Here is a 10,003-nt window from a genome sequence, read left to right as displayed (position 1 = left end):
TCAAAATCATAATAAACGATTATGGAAGTTTATTCTACGTTTTTGGAAGTTTTTAGTTATGAACTAAACTAATAACTTAAACAGAAAACACAAAGTAAACAATGAAAATAAAAAATTTAGAGTAATCAACTACATAACTAACTTATTGAATTAGTGTTACCTTAAATTTCATCTTCAAATTCGAAAGAGTTTGAAATATCATCAAAATTTGACTAATAGTTCTCACACTCTAACAACCATTTTACTTTCTCACTAACTTCACTTTTCAAATCTAAATGTGCCCATTCTTTTCTAACATTAGCAATCTTCAAGTGATCCAAATATCTTAAAAGAAACAGATAATTGGATTCCAATATTGATTTAGGATAGTACCCGTGTTACACATGATGGAACATAATATATATATATATATATATATATATATATATATTACATCATATAAATTTAATGAAATGTAAATGTTGTACTTATAAATAAATGATACTTTTTAAGTAATTGTATTTAATATAACAATAGTTTTGGTAAAACGATTATTATTTACACAAAATGAACAAATGAAAGTTTAATATATTTAAGACGATTATTATTGATTTAATTGTTATTGTTGATATCTAGATTAGAGCCCGTGCTACACACGGTTGAATATATATATAAACAATAACATAAGAACCTGTAAAAAATATTCTTAATTTTTTCAAACCCTGATCATAGTTCCAAGTCCATAATAATCCAGTTAGTATTTGAACTAATAATATACCAAAGCATATTTATAATCTAATAATGCAAAAGAACAATATGGTACAAAACTACCAATTAAAAGTAAAGTACAACCCACAACCTTCATCTTCTTCAAACAATACAAAATTTGAAATGAATAATCAACTTTGTAGTGTGAGACTCTTGGACTTGTTTGGCTGCTACAAATTCGAATTATTTCTAACAGAGGTTAATCTGGATTATATATATATATATATATATATATATATATATATATAGTTACTAAATTACCATCTTGAAAAAAAATCCACTTTTGAATTTTGAATTAAATAACCTAGCGAGTGACCCGTGTAACACATGAACGGGAATTATAAAAAAACGTAAAATATACATATGTGTTTTAAATTTAAATGAATTGTAAATGCTATATTAATAAGAACTGATTATTTTAGATAAATTATAAGGTATTACATCATGAATACTAATTAAACGGTAATTGTATCATTTGAAATTAAAAGTACAACTCTAATACATTTTATATGTTATAAACAAAATGGATTTATATGTTATAAACAATTACAAAAGTTGAAATAAACATACATATTATAATAATAACATATAAAATGATTCATAAGATTTTATTTTCGATATGTTTTTGTTTTGTAAAGATTATAATATTGAATTTAAAATTGAAATAGGTTATAAGATAATTTTGAATTTCGGTTTGTAAATATTAACAAAATTGTAACTTAGAAGACTAGTCAAGGTTACTAAACTAAGAAAACTGTAATTATGCTAAATGTAAACGGGAGTAGATTGTATTAAACAATAAAAGTTAAAATTTAGAATAACTGGGATGGAGAAAAACAATGGAGGTTGTAAGGGTATAAAGTGATGAGAAAATTATAAGAAATGTATTTATTATATAGTATAAAGTATTTAATTTATTTATGTAAAAAATAATATAAATAGAAATGAGAATAAATATTTAAAGTTAAAATTATGTTCAAATTTAAAAGAATTTGAGTGAAATTGAGTTAAATGATTAATTTATTAAAACCAGGTTTTTAAAAATATAGTCAAAGTTTAAATCAACCCGTGTGTAAAACTATAATATATAAACATATACCGAAATTAGAGTTAAATCATTAATTATTATTATTATTAAATTATTAGTTATTACTTATTAAAATTATAATCTTGTAAACATTGTTACCAAAATTAGAGTAAAATCATTAATTATTTAAAAAATCACTAAATCATATACCAAAACAGCTAAACTATTTTTATAAAGTTAATATTTTGTTAAACTTAATATAATTGGTCAATAATTCAAATTTGAAAATGATAAATAAATCCGTAAATTATAATATACTGTAAAATTGTAATATAAATACAAATCATATAGTTCCCTATTATGTAAAATCATATAGTTAAAAATCAATACAATTAAATTTAATATTTTCAAACGACTTACCTTAATTCGTCTAATTATTTATATATTTACTCATTATTAATCGACTTATTTATATTTACTTATTTAGTTTAAAATTTTGAAATTTGTAATTTGTACCACGAAGTATGATTATATACCAAAAAAATTATTGTTATTATGAAAATTATTATTTAATATTCACGTTGACTATATACTAATTAGTTTGTAATTTGTAATTTGTACCACGAAGTATGGTTATATACCAAAAATATATGAATACTTATTTTTATGATATATAGTACAAATTAGTTACTTATTTATGTAATGATAATATAAATAGAAATGATTTCAAATTAATGTAAATTATAGTAGAAATGATATATTATTGCTATGTAAATTTATGATAAAAATTACCTTATTTAATATTCAAACGAATTACCTTAATTCGTGTAATGATTTACATATTTCCTTATTTACTTATTTACTTTAATATTAACGTTTAAACTTTAATATTTGAACTAAGAATATAACATTTAAATTATTTTATTATTATTATAAAAATAATTAATTAATATTCACGTTGACTATAAAATTAAGGAAAGTCAAACAAAAAAATGTTATTAATGAAATAATTTAAATAAGTCAAACATAATAAATGTTATTAATAAGATAATTCAAATAATTCAAATTAACAAAATAAAATACATGAATATTAACAAATATACATGAATATTAACAAATTAACAAAATAAAATATACATATACATCAACATTGAAATTAAAATCTATACATACTATACACTCATAATCATTCCGTGAAATTAAATTATATGAGTCGGATTTTACCTGAAATAATAAAAAAAATATTAATATTGATATTATGGATTATTCTAATTCTAACTAATAACCGGAAAATTTAAACGGTGTTAACGAAAAAACGAAATTCAAAGGCGTTACCGGAAAAAATATTGTATAAGCCGTGACACTCACCGGAAAATGTTATCGAAAAATGTTACCTAAAATAATAAAAAAGAATATTAATATTCATATAGGGAAAAAGTTACCAAAAAAACTTACCGGAAATACTAACCGGAAAAACGAAACAATGGAATATATGATTTTGATTAGTATATTAATATATGACCATGGTATACCGGAAAAGCGATATTAGTATAGATGAGTCGAACAATATCCTGAAATAATAAATTAGACAATTAATATATATATTATGGATTTTTAAACAATAATTAAAAGAAGGAAAATTTAAAAGATGTTACCGGAAAAACGATATTGTAAGAATGACCATGGTATACCAGAAAAGAGAAAGAAACTTCTATTAATCATGAAAGTTCATATTTTGATTAATTAACAAAGTTAAATGAAGTATTGAAACAAATATAAAAAAATCATCGTTATAAACATGATAGGAAAAATAAACCGGCAACACTTACCGGAAAAACTTAAAACGTCCACATATCATCTTCATGACCGTGTATCATGTCACCAACCTAAACTGATTTTTTTGAAATCAGTTATATCTGAAATAAACATATAAAACTTATAAGAAAGAATAACCGGAAAAAATAATAAGGTAGCCGGAAATTAATTTATTGTAGTTTACCTTGGATCGGAAATATTAAGCAGAAATAAGAGGCTAAGAGCAGCCATTAGGGTTTGTGAAAAGTGTAAGCAGAAGAATTTAGACTTAAATACAGTATTTGAATTTACGGGTTAATGGGTTAATGGATAATGAAGACCCGCGAGAAATTAAGCTAATATGGGTTAATGGGTTAAATGTGGTTTAATTGCTGAGTTGGAATGATTAAGGAAATGGATGACATGGAGGTGAGGTGACATCCTATGTGAACACCCTAAAATGGTGTCATGTGGAAATTGTGTCCTACTTTAATAGTATGTATAGATTTATAATGTTTGTCGTTGTGAGTTGTTAACTTGAGTATCATTGATCATAAAGAAAAAAAAGGAAAAAGAAAAAAAGAAGACTTAACATAAATACATAATAACAAGTTAATAACATAAAATCCTTGATTTATTTATTTACTTATTTCTATATATATTGTTTTGTGATATTAAAAGTTCCCAAAATACATTAATAAAAAAGACATGATTTTAGTGATTGCCATGTTTACTGTTTTTTTTCATTTTCCATATTAATTCACTTTCCTTTTTATAGAAAAAATTTCATTTAAAACACATTAATTGCCCAATATAATTTCCTTTAGAACATCGTCCTTAAAATTATTTATGGACTTCATATCCCTCGACCCTGTTTAATTAGTTATTTATATACCTATGATTTTTGGATTTCACCAAGTATTTTGTGAAATATATTCTAACAATGTATAGTAGTATAATACGTAAATATTTATTTTTATAAAAGTTTGTAGATATAATATAAATAAAGTTTAAAAATAAAAGTGAATAACTTAGTCATGTAATAGATATAATATAAATGGTGTGTAAAAGGATATTGAATAATTATAGGTCTATAGCATACATTAGTTTTGGAGGGGAAAAATTGTGAAGATTAATAACAAACCGATACGTGTCTACAATTATTTTACTTTATTTGAATAGGTAGATGTTATATTGTAAGCGAGAATAATAATTACGATTTGTTTTACGGAATCATTGATTTATTATTTAAACTTTTTTTCCCAACACTATTAAATTGGGCTTGATAAGTTTTTAAATACATAACTCCCTTGAAAAGTATCCCGATTATTATCGTGTACTTTCTTCCTCTAGTCTACCGTTGCAGGATCCCATTGCCCCATTTTAAATGTGCTACACGACTTCTTTGTAGCTTCATCCATAGCTTTCTTTGTAACACCGTTGTTGCATATGTTAGCAAATGTTCGAGTATGTTTCAAGCCGTATTGAGTCAAGGATCCACAGTATGTCTCAAATGTTCGAACCTGAATCAATTAACAATTTTAAGAAGTTAAGAATCAAAAAGAAAAAAAAAACTTCACGCGTTAAATTTACGATATACTAATTAAATGAGAAACTGTGAGCCTTCTTCACCATAAATTTCAGACAATCCCAATCATCAACAAGGGCGAGTCCTTCATCTCTCGCTTGTCCATGTCCACTACCTAATAAATTGCGTTTGATCATATCGACACTGCTATCTATCTGTGCCCTATATGCCGTTATTTCTTTGATTTCGTTGAGTAGTTCTTCCTTTTCATGTGTTACCTTTGTTGATTTTTTGTACTGTACATAATATGAGATAACATCAATATGCTATCATATCAAGTGTCACATTATATCTGAGAGTAAGTACCTTATGCCACATTGAATAAAGATCCGCGTCTCTTTGGTCGATAACACCCAGGGAGTCAAATGTTTGAATTTGGTCCGTAGAATATTTCCCAGCTGCTGAACCTTGATAACGTGAAACGATCTCATTGCTTATGCTCAGGGTACCGTATTGCATTACATGAGATCCATTGGACGGGTGTTGTTTATTTAAAGTCCTCTCCTTCACCTAAAATAATTTTGGGTGAGTTTTTCTCAATTAATACTAAGGGTGGCAAACCCAACCCAAATGGATTGTTTTGGGTTAAGATGGATAAACTTTAAAAGTTAAATGGGTTAGGATGGATCATAACAATTCTTCAAGTGGGTCAGGATTGGTTAGAAATATACAAGTGAGTTTCATTTATAGGTTAAAATGGGTCAAAACAAAATATCCAAGTTATCCAAAATTTATCTAATTCAAAATACTCAAACTATCACGTGTGAAACAAAACTCATCCGAAACCCAAAAAACGATCAAAACGAAACAAAAACCCCGAACCGACTAAAACGAAAAAAAAACGAAATTGAACCAAAATAGAAAAACGACCAAAACGAAACAAAAAGCGAAACGCAACCGAAAAGCTAACCAAAACTAAACAAAAACATTGAATCGACCACACCGAAACAAAACTAAATCGAAATAGAAAAACGAACAAAACGAAACAAAAAAACCGATATGATACCGAAAAGTAGACCAAAACGAAAAAAAATAAAGCGAAATGCAAATGAAAAGTTGACTAAAAAAAAACACTGAATCGACCAAAACGAAACAAAAAAAACCAAAATAAAACTGAACTAAAATAGAAAAACGACCAAAACGAAACAAAAAAACAAAAACGAAACTTAACCGAAATAGAAAACGACCAAAACGAAACAAAAAAAGCGAAATGCAACTGAAAAGCTGACCAAAACAAAACAAAACAAAAACACTAAACCGACCAAAACGAAACAAAAACACTGAACCGACCAAAACGAAACAAAAAAACCGGAACGAAACTGAACTGAAATAGAAAAACGACCGAAACGAAACTGAACTGAAATAGAAAAATGACCGAAACAAAACTGAACTGAAATAGAAAAACGACCGAAACGAAACAAAGAAACATAATTGAAATTGAAAAACTGACCAAAAGGAAACATAAAAAAAAACTAAATGCAATTTAAAAACCGGATCAAAACGAATCAAAAACACCGAACCGACCAAAACGAAGCAAAAAAACTTAAACGAAACTCAACCAAAATAGAAAAACGACCAAAACGATACAAAAAAACCGATATGACACCGAAAAACTGACCAAAACGAAACAAATAAAAGCGAAATGCAATCAAAAAGCTTACCAAAACGAAACCAAAAAACTGAAATGTAACCGACGAAAATAAAAGAAAATGAATCGAAACGAAACAAAAAAAACGAAATGAAACCGAAAAAACTGACTAAAACAAAACAACACTGAAAGCGAAAAAACGGAGAAATCGAAACCCAAATCATTGAAACCGAGCAAATACCGAAACAGGCCGAAATGAAAAAAAAAAAAAAAAAACAAAACCGAACCGAAAAAAAACCCCGAAAAACTCGAACCTGAACCGGCACAAAACGGTTTTTTTTTAATGAACTAGGATGACGGGGGAAACATTTTAGTTATTTTACATTTTGCGTTTTTTATTTATATTTTGAGTTATTATTTTTTTAATAGTTTTTTTGAATATTTTTTTGAGGAGTTTTTAAAACACTTTGTATTTCAACCTTCACTTGGGTCAAGATGGGTTAGCTTTACCCATCTTGACCCATATCCATCCTAACCCTCTATTTAAAAAATCCATCCTGACCTCATACCATCCTGACACCTACCCATCCTGACCCATCACCCAAACCCAACCCAACCCAACCCAACCCACTCACATTGTCACCTCTAATTAATACTAGTAAATCCACACCTTTTAAATCAAGAAAACTAAAAGATAAGTAAATCATGATGCCAACCTTGGAGTATTGTTGTTCCAAGGTTTCATGCCTCAAATCTTGTGAGTCACTAAAACATTAAGAAGATGTGACTAAATCAATTGCTTAAACAATAATTTAATACACAAGACGCTCACTAAACAAAAGTAGTGCTTGAGAAAATACCTGTCTTCCAACCATGAAACACTGAACAAGTCACCTAAGCAATTGTGAAGCTCTGGAGGTAGAGATGATCAAAAAAACCGGTTCCTGGAACCGAACCGGTGGAACCGAACCGGTGGAACCGAACCGGTTCCTACCCGTTTTTTGTAGGAACCGGACCCTATCTGATTCAACCCGATGATCCGTGACCGGTTCTTGCATTTCTGAGTGGGGGCGGGTAGGAACCGGAACCGGTTCTGGAACCGGAACCGGTTCCTAAACGTTTTTTGGCCGTTTTTTGACGGTTGGGGTCAAAAATAGCCGTTTTTTTGACCGGTTACGGTACAGGAACCGGGTTAGGAACCGGTAAGAACCGGTTAGATAGGTTAGGGGTCCGAGGGTGGGAGAACTGGTTCGGTTCCCTAACCGGTTCGAGCCTGGAACCGGTTTAAAAGGTGGTTTTGAATATAGGAACCGGTTAGGAACCGGTTCCGGTTCCTAGTCCCAAACCGTTTTGAACATCTCTATCTGGAGGTGAAGGATTTTCCGTATCATACGGACAATATGTGGCATAACTACCCTCGTTTGCATTTGCTGATGTTAATACATATATGTTCAGATTGTCTGGTAACAAACCTTCAAACATACTTCCACTATTACTTGCTGCAACGTATATCACCTGCATTTAACATTCAAATGACTGTATCCTTTCTCACCACTGAAAATTAGCTTAAGAGTAATCAATTAAGAGCAAAATGTATCTTACCATCTTATCATATGTTCCACTCGATGCTTTGTAATCAGAACTTGGATGAAATCATTAGCGTAAACGGGCGTGTATGTCATACCTAATATAATATATTGACATAGGAATTAATATATAATAAATTGACATTTTGATCTTGGTTGACTATACAAAAAATTGTAACCCAGTACCAAGTAATCCAGGGGCGCCATGATCTGTGTAGTACACAAAGATCCTGTCGTTAGGTTTGCTTGCCACCACATTCCCGCTTCCACCTTTTACCGCTGTACTATTGCCAAGAAGCACCGCATAGAAATTCTCGGCGGTCACACTTTCTCCGGTATAGTCCTAACACATTTGAAGCAACCATATTAAACATTATTGTACAAATTTTAGCTAGCTTTTTTTCCCACCACCAACTCTTAAACATTGGCAAATAATATAGCTTTTGCAAAAGGATAGATATTTATTCACTTATTGCATCTTCCTTAATTTCTTTTTTATTTTACTTATAGATTATCAAAAGCTTCAGCAGGTTTAAAAGTTTGATAATTTCATTATTGCAAAGAGCATGTCAGTGTTAATATTAAACTGTCTTTCTTTTGAGAACTATAACAAAAAAATAATTGTGACAATTTTCTCATACCTTTGGAACACCAGCGTACACATCTGATCCTTTGGGGCTGTTAATTATGACACCGGGCATAGAATTTCTTGGATTATTTGCAATATCATCAAACATAAAAACAATTATGTTTTTATCCTTTAACCCACCTTTTTTAAGGATTTGATACGCATGACAAACGTTTGCCTGAATTCATAACATATACCAGGTGTTAGCTTTTACTTTTTGAAATCTTGTATCACATACATAAATATCGTAAATGATGTTAACTTGATGACGATAGTTGTACCCATTTGAACCGGCTACTAGAACGGCCCAAGTCGTGCTATCGGCTTTCGGTTGGATAACCGATGTGAAGGAATTGAACAAGTTCAATCTGTTAGTATCAGATAATTTTACCACAACCAGAATAAATAGTAATGACATGAGGTGACTCGCCATGCTATACAAAAACAAAATGATAGAATTTATAAGTTTTGATAGTTTCAACTGACACACACATATTATATATAGACAAAATTACAGAAATTGTCATTTATGTTTGTACTGAATTTCATTGTTTGTCCTTTATCTTCAAAATTGATATGTTTTATCCTTTACGTTAAATCCAACAGCGTTTATCCTTTAGCCCTAACCCAGTTATATTTTTTCGTTAAGTCCTGTCATGCGCCTTGCACATGAGGGCAAATTGGTCTTTTTATCCATCTAATTAAAAAAACATTTTATTAATTAAATAAAAGATTAAACATATAAATAAATAATCCCCCCCCCCCCCTAAAACGCAACCGATCTCCGCAATAACCCCGCCACCTGAAATCACCGCCATCTCCACCATCAGGTCCTTCAGAGCACTAACCCCAATTAAAATAATACTTGATCAATAGAACAATGATTCAAAATCAATAATAGATGTGGACAATCTTGCTTGGCGGCCTCACACACATAGGATCAAAATCGAAACTTTGTAAATAAAAGCCCTAGCTTTCTGAGTAAAAATCGAAATTTCAGAAATAATAATAGATTTAGTGGTAAAGAGTAAGAATTTCTTGAGAT

General features: G+C 29.3%; 1 pseudogene; it reads right to left on the bottom strand.

The window, feature by feature from the left end:
* Positions 1-4,917: 4,917 nt before the first annotated feature.
* Positions 4,918-9,391, bottom strand: LOC143614479 (vacuolar-processing enzyme beta-isozyme-like; annotated as a pseudogene).
* Positions 9,392-10,003: the final 612 nt, after the last annotated feature.

Source organism: Bidens hawaiensis, unplaced genomic scaffold, assembly GCF_021521415.1.
Source record: "Bidens hawaiensis isolate Kalapana, Puna unplaced genomic scaffold, B.hawaiensis_p1.1 tig00040073_1, whole genome shotgun sequence".
Lineage (NCBI taxonomy): Eukaryota > Viridiplantae > Streptophyta > Magnoliopsida > Asterales > Asteraceae > Bidens > Bidens hawaiensis.
Note: the sequence above shows the minus strand (reverse complement) of the source record. Positions and strands in the feature narration are given on the sequence as shown.